Source organism: Ambystoma mexicanum, chromosome 3q, assembly GCF_040938575.1.
Source record: "Ambystoma mexicanum isolate Mex_15411 chromosome 3q, UKY_AmexF1_1, whole genome shotgun sequence".
NCBI classification, from domain to species: Eukaryota; Metazoa; Chordata; class Amphibia; order Caudata; family Ambystomatidae; genus Ambystoma; species Ambystoma mexicanum.
This window is the reverse complement of record NC_090926.1, coordinates 732,928,131-732,940,157: the sequence shown is the minus strand read 5'-3', so window position 1 is coordinate 732,940,157 and position 12,027 is coordinate 732,928,131.

The following is a 12,027-nucleotide window of genomic DNA, read 5'->3' as shown; positions in this document are numbered from 1 at the left end:
GAGGGAGGTTAACTACCCTAATTTATTCAGCTACCACTATAAAGTATTCGAGCCTCAGCTCCATCATGTGAGGACACTTCGTAAACAACCAAGATCAGAATAATCAAAATTTGTTAAAGCAGAAACAAAGACTCATATATATGACTAAAAGTCACCTGGTGGGCCTCAATGAAAAAGTAGAATGCCATAATACGCAACTACAGGTGCGTGTCTGTAATTGACTAAGAACTAACATAAGATCTTTGGTGGTAAGTCATGTCCCCCTTTACCAGTCCAGGAACCATTCCATCGGGATTGGATGTTTAATCCAGTGGCACATAGAGTTCTGACTGCCTTATGCGCAATTACTGACTTATAAGTAGAATATGAGGCGTTTTCACGTAGGGTCTCTGATGCTTTGCCTTGATTGGTGTTACACTTCTTACAGTGCGGGTACTGCACCACTTTCGTTCTTCAATAGAGCTTTTTGCCATTTTGATGCCCAAGGGTGTGTGTGAAACAAGTTATGGTGGTTTAAGTATCATGTGTATTCATCTATTTTTGATAAGCCTATTGAATTAGTTGGGGTGTACTATCCACTCGCCCAGTTAGGATGATGTGTTTCTTTCTGAGGGATTGCACTGATGTTATCAACGACATCAATGCCTGAGCTAGAATTGGAGCAACCTATGCCACTGGGGCAAGAGGTGATCACGTGTGCCCAGGTGCACATGTCTGGTTCCCCTCAAACACAGATCAGGGAATGGTGAAGCCAAGTGGTCCAATGAACTTCCAGCATTTTCTGTTAATAGAAACAGACTTTATGCTTACGGCCACAAATATCAAGAAAACAATCAAGGAACACTTTGCCAAAAGGAGACATCAGAGTTTGGGGGACTTAAAGCTAGGCTAACCAGATGCCAGCAATTCATCCTCGCCACCAGATCTGGACATAGACATGGACTGTTAAGATGCATTTCTGAACTCTGACCTGGTGGGCAGAGGTCCAGCAGGCCAGCCTAGTTTCTTGGAACAGGGTAACCTTCTGGACAAGCCAGACCAATCAAGGTAGCTTGACGGCGGTCAAGACTAGGTCTCAGGAGCGGTGAGGGTGACTGAAAGACCTCAATGAGCACAGAGAGTAAAGGACACTTAAAAATCACCCCAGTCAGGTGCAGATATATCAAAAATACATATACATTTATTTCAAGGCCTTTGAGTTACAAACACACGCATCAAATCACAGTAATACTTATGAAGCCAACACAATACTATCTAAATAAATATAAAGAAGACCAATGGGGTCTAAAGGGTTAATGCACGAAATGGGTCCACAAACTAAAAGGGGAAGGAAACAGGCAGTGCAAATAGCCTTTAGCCCCTTCTACATCCAACACACTCCTAACTAAGAGGCAGTCCGATCCCTTAGAAGAGGGGAGCCTAACGCTCAAAAGTACAGGCAATGCAAGCGCTCACGGTAGTTCCAATGGGCAAAACAGAGTCTCTTCAGGGGTCTCTAGCAGCTCAGGAAGGTGGGTGAGGTGATGAAGAATAGGTTCCCACTATTCGAGGAGGGTCTCCACTTGAGGGCAGAGTCGATTCCAAGAGTTGGGAATAGTTTGCTAGTTCGCACTAGCAGTGGGAAGGAGGGGGGCCCACAGGGGCCACTTGTGCATAAAAATGGATGGAGGCACTAGGGGCCACTGGCTAGGGTTGCAATTTCTCACCGACCCCCAGGCGCACACCAGACCAAACTTCAGCAGTCAAGTCCACTTCGGTTGCAGGTTCAAGTGCGGCAATTTGGCGACTCTGCGGCTTTCAGAGACGAAGATACAGTGATGATTCCCAAAAAGGACAGTGGCGATTTCTCCGCTCCTGCTGGAGGGATCAGGCCAGTTTCACTGCAGCAGGCTTCAGGGGCAAGAGGGGCACAAATTCAGTGCACCTGCAAAGGTCATCACCACGGCTGGGCGACACTGTAACCCGCGTATGCTCCGGTTCAGGTGCACTCGTCTCACTTCATACCTGGGAAAAACAAGTTTACGAAATTCGATGTGAGGGTGCCATGAGCACAGAGCCAGCGATATACCAAGTTTCGAGGGCCTCCTCGAAACGGCGGCAGCGGAGTCCTGCGTAAGCTGGTCAGCGCACTGCTTGTCCCAGGGACACTTCCGAGAAAGCTTACTTGCAGGGTTTGATGAAGGTGCCAATAATAGTTGGTCCCACTATTTCAATGGGTCGAAGCATCTTCGCAGTCCTTCTAGGACGATCAGATGCAGGGGGTCCCACGGGACAACAGCGGGCTTAGGGTGCCAAACCTTCCAGCGGGTCACCAGCAGTTCCTCGACTTGGCTTCTTAGCTTCAGGATACTTGGACCCTACCTTGGTTCAGTGAGAACTCCAGAGTTCGACATGGTATGGGTGTTTGGGGGCTTCTCTTATCCAGAATCTCCTTCGCGACAAAACTAAGAGGACCCAATGGGAGATCTGCTCAGATACAGGCATACCATACATGGACCAATCATGAACCATGGTGGTCCTAGGCATTCACAGCACTCCAGACCCTCTGGCACCCAGGATGTGTATTGAGGACAGACACCCCAGCCCACATCCTGGAGGCACACACACAAGGCATGCAGAAGCCCGCAAAAGCTTGGCATTTCACGGGAAAATACATGCCCAAATAAGGACTGACCTGGGTCGGCTCGACCTGGGGAAGGCAAAGGGGCAAGATGGCCAAAGGACAGGACAAAGAACCTCGTGGCATGGCCATTTTGGAGCTAGGCCACCTATGTGTGCCAAACGCGGTAATCATAGTTTACCTGGCAGGAAAGGGTTAAAATTACATGAAAAGATAAGTTGCCACCAGCCCTGTCCGTGACATATCTGCACATCTCCTAAAAATTCCTTTGAGAGTATGTAGGGCCTTTGGAAATGACTAAGAGACCCAAGTGTACTGTACTAGAAGGTACATTGTACACTTGTTACATGTTGCAGAAAAGTTGCAACATTTGAAAAGGACTAAGGGAAACAAAGTCCCCCAGTACTGACTGTCTTAAGGGCACAGACCTAGAACAGTGGGAATTAATCCACTCCTGAACGAGTCTCATGTTCAGGTCGGTTAAACATTCTGGACAACCCATCATCATTGCTATGTTGGACACCTGGCCTATGCTCAATAGTGAAGTCAAAGCCTTGTAGACGTATGGACCACCCAAGCAACTTTGGATTCTCTCCCTTCATTTTCATTAGCCACTTTAAGGGCTTATGGTCAGTTTTCACAGTGAAGTGAGTCCCATAGAGGTAGGGCCTCAGCTTCCTTAGAGCCCACACAACAGAGAAACATTATTTCTCTACTGTGGACCATCTGAGCGCTCTTTCCTTAAGCTGGCGACTAATGAAGCCAATAGAGTGTTCCTTACCCTTCTCATCTACGTGTGAAAGTACAGCTCTTATCCAAGTGTCAGAGGTATCTGTCTGCACGTGTTACGCTCACCTGGTATCCACAGGTCTGCGGGGAAGGCTCTGCCTGAAAATACAGGAGGACTGTGTTCAAGACTGACCGACTGGGGTAGTATCCTCCCTCCACCCCCATATGATTTCAGTCCCTCGGGCGCCCTCTCCTCACCTTGTGGTAGAATTAGGCGTGCTCTCCGTCCTGCCTTCTTTGCAGGGGTGCGTTGTCTTTCATGGGCGAGTGCGGTCCAGTTACCCTACTGACGCCGACCCGTTTGATATTGTTCAGATAGGTTTTATTGCTGTTCTTTAGTTTTGTTGCTATCCTGCATGCCTTTCTTTGTTTAAAATGTCTCTTTTTTCTCCCTTAGGTATGCAGAGCTTCAGCGCGGCGAACTGGCTTGGTTGAGCCCCTCTGGTAAATGATGGTGCATTAAGAGCGCTATGATGCAGTAATTAAGCGCTATGCGCAGCGCTGAAAAGTCTTGCCTTTGCTAACCTGTGTTTTCCTGCCTTGTAGGTCACAGTGTTCTTCAGTGCGAGTGGAATGTCCGGGGTGGTTCCAGCCGAGAGGCAACCAGCCAGGTAAACCTTTTGAGCAGTTCATAATTTGTAAATGTCTCTACTGCTTTCTTTAATGTTGCCTCTATCTTCCCCTTTCAGGTCGTTCTGTCCGGGAGAAGTGCGGATTCGAGGAAGCTGTTCTCAGTAGCTGCAAGTGTTTAAAGATGAAGACTGCAGGTAAGATGCTGCTGCTAATGATGTTCCTTTTGTCTCCTTGCAGGTTCTGCTTCTCCGAGGTTCGAGGGAATAGCTGGACACAGTGAGCGACACGTTGCAAGCTGCAAAGTAACGCGAAGCGTGTTGTCTTGCTTGGGTGCGGTTTAAATAGCCCCAACAAAATAGTCCAGGTAAAGTAGTCCCTAGGCTACCACACCCAAAACACTAGACCGCATAGCTTGGTTCTTAAGAACCAAACTATGTGGATGCCTCCATGTTGGCTGACAATACAATAAAGTAGTTCCCAAGCACATTGTTTTTCATGGTGTATGAGCCTGGCTATAAACAAAAGGAGGGAAATCAGGTATAAATGAGCGTAGAAGAGGGGTTTTTAACCTGACATATATAAACCTTCAACAAAAAAGTGGCCCCTGCGCTTTTTTAAGTTGTAAGCCTACAATTAACTGTATACTAAAGGGATTCTCACACTTATAAGAGCAATGCAAGTTTAGAGAGCAGAAGTACTAGGAGAATACAATCTGACTTCATCATGGATTCTGTTAGAAGATGTTTTTTAATATAAATAGAAATATCATAAAAACACATAAAAATTCCCATACAAAACTAGCAAAAAGATCTGCACGCGTTTGTTCGTTGCGGCTGCAAGAGGTCCTTACACCATGATTGAGCCTAAATTAACACTAACTAATTTAGATGCACTTTAGGTATACACCGACTGAGGCATCAGGATCAGTAACACTATAGAAGGATGGTTTCTGAATTGTAACTATTGTGTGGTTTAATGCTCAGTAAATAGCAAATGTAACAAGTATTTATAACTGATTATATGCTGCTTTGTACACTTGATGGTATTAGAATATCTTAGAGAAGAAATACAGATTATTTGCGATTTTTGCACAAAACTAGGTATTTCAATGATGAACACTTACTATTGCCTGTGAAGCACTTGTCACTTTTTGCTAGTTTTGTATGGGAATTGTTATGTGTTTTTATGATATTTCTATTTATCCTCTTTTGAAGAGGATGCCAGGCTCTAGAGACCCGAGTCCTGAATCCACCTGGCCAATGGCTTTGCCAGAGGGGGTTTTGGGCGAGGGTCATGATAGCAAAATAAAACGGTCTTTGGTAATCAGGGGCCCTGAGAACAGGGGCCAGGCACAAGGAGTTGTTTAAGCCATTGAAAGCCCTCGCATACTCTTCAGACCAAGTTACCTTCTTGGGTTTCTTAGGAGTTGTGAGAGCAGTCAGAGGGGCGGCTATGGTGCCATAGTCTGCCATGAAATTTCTATAGTACCCAGTGAGTCCTAAAAAGGTTCTCACTTGGGTGTGAGTAGTGGGGGTAGGCCAGTCTTGTACTGCTTGTACTTTACTGGGTAGCGACTGTATCCTCCCTTCACCTACTTCATGTCCAAGGTAGACAGACCACTGATCCTTGTCCAATCTGGCACTTGCTGGCCTTTATGGTCAAGTGGGCCTTCTGAAGGGCATGCAGCACAATCCTAAGGTGTTTCACATGGTCTTCCCAGGTGGCACTGAAAACTGCTATATCATCCAGATATGCAAGACATAATTCATCTAACCCATTCAACACGATTCACAAGCCTCTGGAAAGTGACAGGGGTATTTTACAACCCAAAAGGTATTACCCTGAACTGGTAAAGACCCTCTGGTGTTGATAAAGCCGTCTTCTCCTTGGGATGTTCTGCAAGAGATATTTGCCAATAGCCTGCAGTGAGGTCAAATGTGCTGAGGTATTTGGAGGTACCCAAAGTATCCACCAGCTCATCTGTTCTAGGCAAGGGGTCTGCGTCTGTCTTGGTGACAGCATTCAGAGCCCTGTAATCCACACGGAACCTCAACTCAGAAGTACCTGCATTTGGAACCAAAACCACTGGGCTGGACCAAGGACTACTAAGGGGTTCAATCACCCCAAGATCAAACATTTTGTTGACCTCTGTCTTAATGTAAGACCTTACTTTGTCTGACATCCTGTATCCCCTACTTTTGGTAGGTACACTGTCTCCCGTGTCAATGTCATGTTTGCAACAAGGTGTCAAACCAGGAGACTGTGAGAACAAGGGGGGAAATTGCCTCAGCAAACCTTTCACCTCTGCTTGTTGATTAGTAGTCGGGTGAGGGGCCCATACACACCCTTAATGGAGCTGTCTGAAGGACAGCTCTGGAACAGGTCAGGGAGAGGTTCTGACTCCTCCTCCTCAACATCTGAAGCCAGCAGCAGTGCAGTGATTTCAACTCTTGGGATGAAAGCCTTCAGTCTATTCACATGGAACACCTTTGGAGCCTGAACAGCCCTTCCAAGGTCCACCAAATAGTTGACCTCACCGAGTGACTCCACCACTGTGTAAGGGCCGGACCAATTGTCCTGTAAAGCTCAAGGCCTTATAGAATTCATGATCAGGACTTGCTGACCAGGTGTAAAATTGATGAGGGAAGCCTTCTGGTCATACCAATGTTTCAACAGTGCTTGCCCTGCCTACAGTCTCTCACTAGCCAGACCAATCAGGAGTACCATCCGTGTTCTGAGCCCTAGCACATAATCTACTACATTGGTAGTAATGGGGGAGTGGGCATCTCCCATCCTTCCTTGACTATGGCCAAGGGTCCCCTCACAGGGTGACCAAACAGAACCTCGAAGGGGCTGAAGCCAACACCCTCCTGTGGTACCTCTCTGTAGGCAAAAAGTAAGCATGGTAGCAGAAGATCCCATATTCTTCTTTCGGGTTCTTTCAGAGCCCCAATCATGCATTTTAAGGTTCTGTTAAACCTTTCAACTAGACCATTGGTTTAGAGGTGATATGCGGATGAAAACCTATAGGTGACACCACCTTCCTTCCACATGGCCTGCATATACTTTGACATAAAGTTGCTGACCCTATGAAACATAACTTCTTAGGGAAGCCAACCCTAGTAAATATGCCTAGTAAAGCTTTTGCAACTGACTTGGCAGTCACAGTTTTCAATGGGATGGCCTCAGAATATCTGGTGGCATGGTCGACCAGCACCAGGATAAACCTATTGCCTCAGGATGTTTGGGAGTCAAGAGGAACAACAATGTCGATCCCTACCCTCTCAAATGGTACCCCCACTACTGGGAGTGGTACCAGTAGAGCTTGGATTGTTGATCCACTCCTACCAGATAACTGGAAGTTGGCACAACTCCTGCAGTGACTTTCTACTTGCACCCCATCTCGGGCCAATAGAAAAGCATGGATGACCTTTGCTTGGTTCTCTTGATACCAAGGTGACCAGCAAGGGGCACTTCATGTGCCAGCTACAGGATGAAGGGTCTTACAGCAAGGGGACCCACCAACCTCCTATGGTCTCCTTCTGTAGACTCTGTAGGCTCATAGTAGAGGAGCCCACCTTCCCAATAAATCCTGTGCTTCCCAGGAGGTTCACCCTCAAGCTGGGAGTAAGCCTGTCTCCTTAGGCCTTCCAGAGATGGGCACTCACGTTGGCCCTTACTGAATTCTTCCCTGTCAGGACCACCTTCTACTAACAAGTCTTTTAGTTCAGGATGGTCATTGGGGTCAAATACTTCAGGTAACACCTTTACCTCATCAGGCCCTGGTGTTTGACCAACTACCTCCACCTCAGTGGTAGGTGAGTTAGGGGGAATATTCTCATTCCCTCTTTTGTCTTTTCCGACTCCTTTAGCCTTGGGTTTCCCCTTTGTCTTGGGCACTGCAGTGGTCTTGGCCAGTCCTGCCCTTGTTTGAGACCTTGTGCAGGGTCTTTCTGCTGTATCTCCCACAAGCCCTAATGCTCTGAGATCATTTCCAAGCAAGACCTTTCCTGGGACATCTCTTTGAATGCTAACTGGAATTCTGACTACTGTACCATTTACAGTAAGATTTACAGGTATAACTGGGAACTGGAGAGGTGGGCCATGAGCCAACCTAGTGGGCATCAGATGAGCCCTGGGAACTTCCTCTGGGTCTACCAAGGTAGAATCCACTACAGTTCAACTGCACCCACTATCCCTAAGAGCTGTAGTATTTACTCCATTGATCAGCACACTGGGCCTCATCACGAGTTGGGTGGTAACACCGGTGCTATTACCACCGGTGCTATTAGCCCTACCACCAAACCCCCTGGCGCTATTAGCGCCGGATCACGGTATTGGCGGAATGGTTAATGTCCATTCCCCATTGGGCCATTCGGGAATTTCTCATTCACCATTGGGCACAATGGGGAAAATTCATGCTATTACCGCCGGCGGATTTCCTGCCGGCGGTAATAACGCCAAAAATCAGCACATTTGCCACGGATTTCCCCCAAGCTCAGAGCTGGGGGGAAATCTGCCAAGGCCATGATCTGGCGGACCCTTAAATGTGGCGGTAATAGCGCTACCACCGCTTTTAAGGGTTACCACCAAACTCGTGATGAGGCCTAGTTGTCTTTGAAGTAGTGCTTGGTATTGTCTGGAATCCTAGCATAAGCCTCTGAGACGTTAGGCTCCCAGGAACCCAGGGAAACTAAAACTACCTCAGAATCTATCCCACTGGGGAAGGAATCTGAGGAGAAGGATGCCCCTGTAAACTCTTCTTCCTCATAGGAGGAGAAGGCCAGATTAGCAGAGTGGATCCCCAAGGTTTTGACTTTACATCCGGGGTCACCCTTAACATGGTCACTTGCTCCACAAGCCACACAAGATCCATTGGGTCTGTTGATATAGGGAAGCTTACTGTAACCAGAGTTCTGTTTTGGAGGATAGCCTCCACTATCCTCTGTGTTCTCTTGTGACTTACCCTTATTTTTCTTTTTGTGGCCCTTCGGGGAGGAAGTTTTATCAGGACCCCCACCCTCCTTATCTTTGGGCTTTTTCCCCTCCATCTGCTTACCAGGTTGTGTCTAGTCCTTATGGGACACTCTATGTGACACCCACACATCTGCTGCAATGGCCAGCTTCTTAGGATCTAACTCCTTTGAATCCGCCAAATGCTACTTAAGCTCAGGGGAACAAGATGCACAAATATGTTCAAGCATGATAAGACCTATCATATCCTCAAAGATGGAGACCGTATAGCCTTCAACCCAGCCAGTCAAGCTTTTTAAAGAATCAGTCACATATGACACCAAAGTACTTCCCTCTTTCTTTTTATACTCTCTGAACCTTTTAAGTTATTGGGCAGGAGTCTTCCCAAACTTCAAAATGAGAGTTTGCTTTAACATTGCAAAATCAACTCTCTCAGCTTTTGACATTTCCATAATGGCACTGCAGCCAGAATGGGGTAGTCTGCTGAGCAGCCATGCAATCTTATCAGCATTTACAACCTCCTGAACTTCACATGCATACCCAAATGCATTCAGCAAGTCCATTATATCATTCTTCTCATCATACACACTGAGCAGATCTTTAGGAAATAATGGATGAGAGGAAGACCCAGACCCATGTCCAGATCCCTTGGATCCAGTTGAAGCTTGGCCAATTCCAACTGGTGATCCCTGTCTTTTAGTTCTTCTGCCTGCTCTATTCTCAGTTTATCCATGTGAATTTCAAGCTCCTTCTGCCTAAACAGCACTTTTTGTTTCTTGAATTCCAGCATGGCCTCAGCATCAGAGCTTGCAGAGGAAACATTAGACATAGCATCCTCCCTGTCATCATGGGCACCACTAATGAGGGCAGCGACAGACCTGTCAGTTCTGCCAGTGGAAGCTGCTCCATCCCCTTCTGCACTATCATCAGAGGCTATGGCATTGAGTTGCAACTCTTGCCATTCCATGACTCTTTGGATCATTTCAAATTGTGTACCTTGAGCAGATAAACCTCTCTCAGTACATATCTTTCTCAATGTTTCTGACCTGTAAGCATTTAAGGTTATAAAGGTACTTGTTTCCATTATATTAGATAGGTCTATGGCTTTTTACAGTTATCACTACAAAGTCACTATGTGCCCAGGATAGGAATAACTTGAAATGCCTTCACTAGTGTGCAACTGTTACGCTCACCTGGTCTCTGCGGAGGCGTTGGGGCACGGTTGCAGCCCTCCCACGAATTTGATCACCCCGTTATATCTCTCCCCCTGCAGACTGGCTGTGGGTTGCAACAATTGGTGGCACTGCTCCTGCGCAGATATGAGAAAACTTGAGTGCGCTGATCGGTGACTATGGTACCTCTCAAACCCTTCTACCCAAGGTGCGATTTCTGTGGACATGTACCGGCCCATAAGGCTCACCTGTTAATTGTTGATGGTGAGCTCACCGTCCTGCTACTTCTGGCAGGGGCGCTAGTGTCAATGGGATCTAGTTCCTTCACTGATCCCGGGTGAGTAATAGTCCAGTCTGGCTGCGACTATTCTTCTCTTGGTTGGTAGTATTTATTTTTATTATTAGTAAGTTTCTCAATGTCTCTTGTCTTTTCCTCTTTCTGTTTTTTCCCCTTCTCGCTTTCTGTCTTGTATTCTTGCTCTCGATTTGTTGTTAATTCCTGAATAATGTTTTCTCTTCTGTTTTCTTCCCAATAGATGGAATTGCAGCTCAACGGCAACTGTGGAGGTGTGGAACGCTGCCAGGAGGAAGCTAGAGGAAACCGCAATATTTGACAACAGGTGAGTGATGGTTTAAGGAAAAGCGCGAGATGCGGTGGGAGCGCGACCTTAAACTTAATGGGCCTCATTACGAGTTTGGAGGCAGCCATGCCTCCAAACTCGGGTCCGTGGTTCCTGAATGGGGAAATACCGGGCCATTCTGACTTTGGAGGTCCCAGTATTTCCCCATTCAGGGAACCCGGACCTGGGACATCACCATTCCCGTTTGAGCCCGCATAGGGCTCAATGGGAATGGGGAGCATGCTAACAACGGGCCCGTTAATGACGGGCCCGTTGTTAGCATGCTGGTCCCCTCTCGGGACCCACAAAGGACGTCTGGTCTGACCAGACGTCCAGAGCGGGTACCGCGAGGGGACCTCGTAGTGAGGCGGTACGGGGTTAACGGCGCAGGCACCTTTACCAGCGCCGTTAACCCCTTAACGCCTCACTTGTAATGAGGCCCAATGTCTTTTTAATGTCTAACCTTGCCATTTGCTTTTACTTGCAGGTGCTGCGGTCGTGGACGAAGCATGTGATGCTGCGGTGCCAAGAAGGAAGTTTCAACGTCCTTGAAGCCGTGAAGATGAGCTGCGGTCCTCGGATGAAGAGCTCAGCGCTCCGGAAGGTTTGAAGGTAAGCTGCGGTGCTAAGATGAAGATGACGGCGTCCCAGAAGATTTGAAGAAGATGCGCACAGTTGAGAGCAGATTCCCCAAATGGTAAGTATAGAAGCAGGAAGCAGGATTTAGAAGGTAAGTTTTAATCACAGGCGGCGGTGAGTGTTACGCTGCATGGATGTGCAGAATAACGCGCAGCGTCTGCCTCGTGGATTGGAGCAGTTTATATAGCTGTGATTGTGGGCACGCCCACTAGGCCGAGCTTGCCTGCCACACCCTGCCACTCCTAGTGAGTCAGCAGGTGCAAGGCAACCCAGCAATAGAAGCCCCACCGCAGAGTACACATGGGGCTGCTTTAAGTGATGGAAGGTTCCACGTTAAATGCACCTTGCACCCGGAATAAGGTGCTATGCTTGTAAAAAAAGCATTTTGTCCCGAATAAATGTTCTTGTTGACTGTTATTTATGAGCCTGGCACCAAAGAAGCAAGGACTGTGTTCATCCGGGCCCCTTCTGTGTTCTTGGTCATATGAGCCTGGTGCCAAAGGCGCCAGGACTGTGTCCATCCGGGCCCCGTCTGTGTTCTTGGCCCGATGACCATGACAACAACACTGGATACCTTCAGTCCTATCCCACCACTGCACACCAATTTGTTAAGATGGATTTCTGAACTCTGACCTGGTGG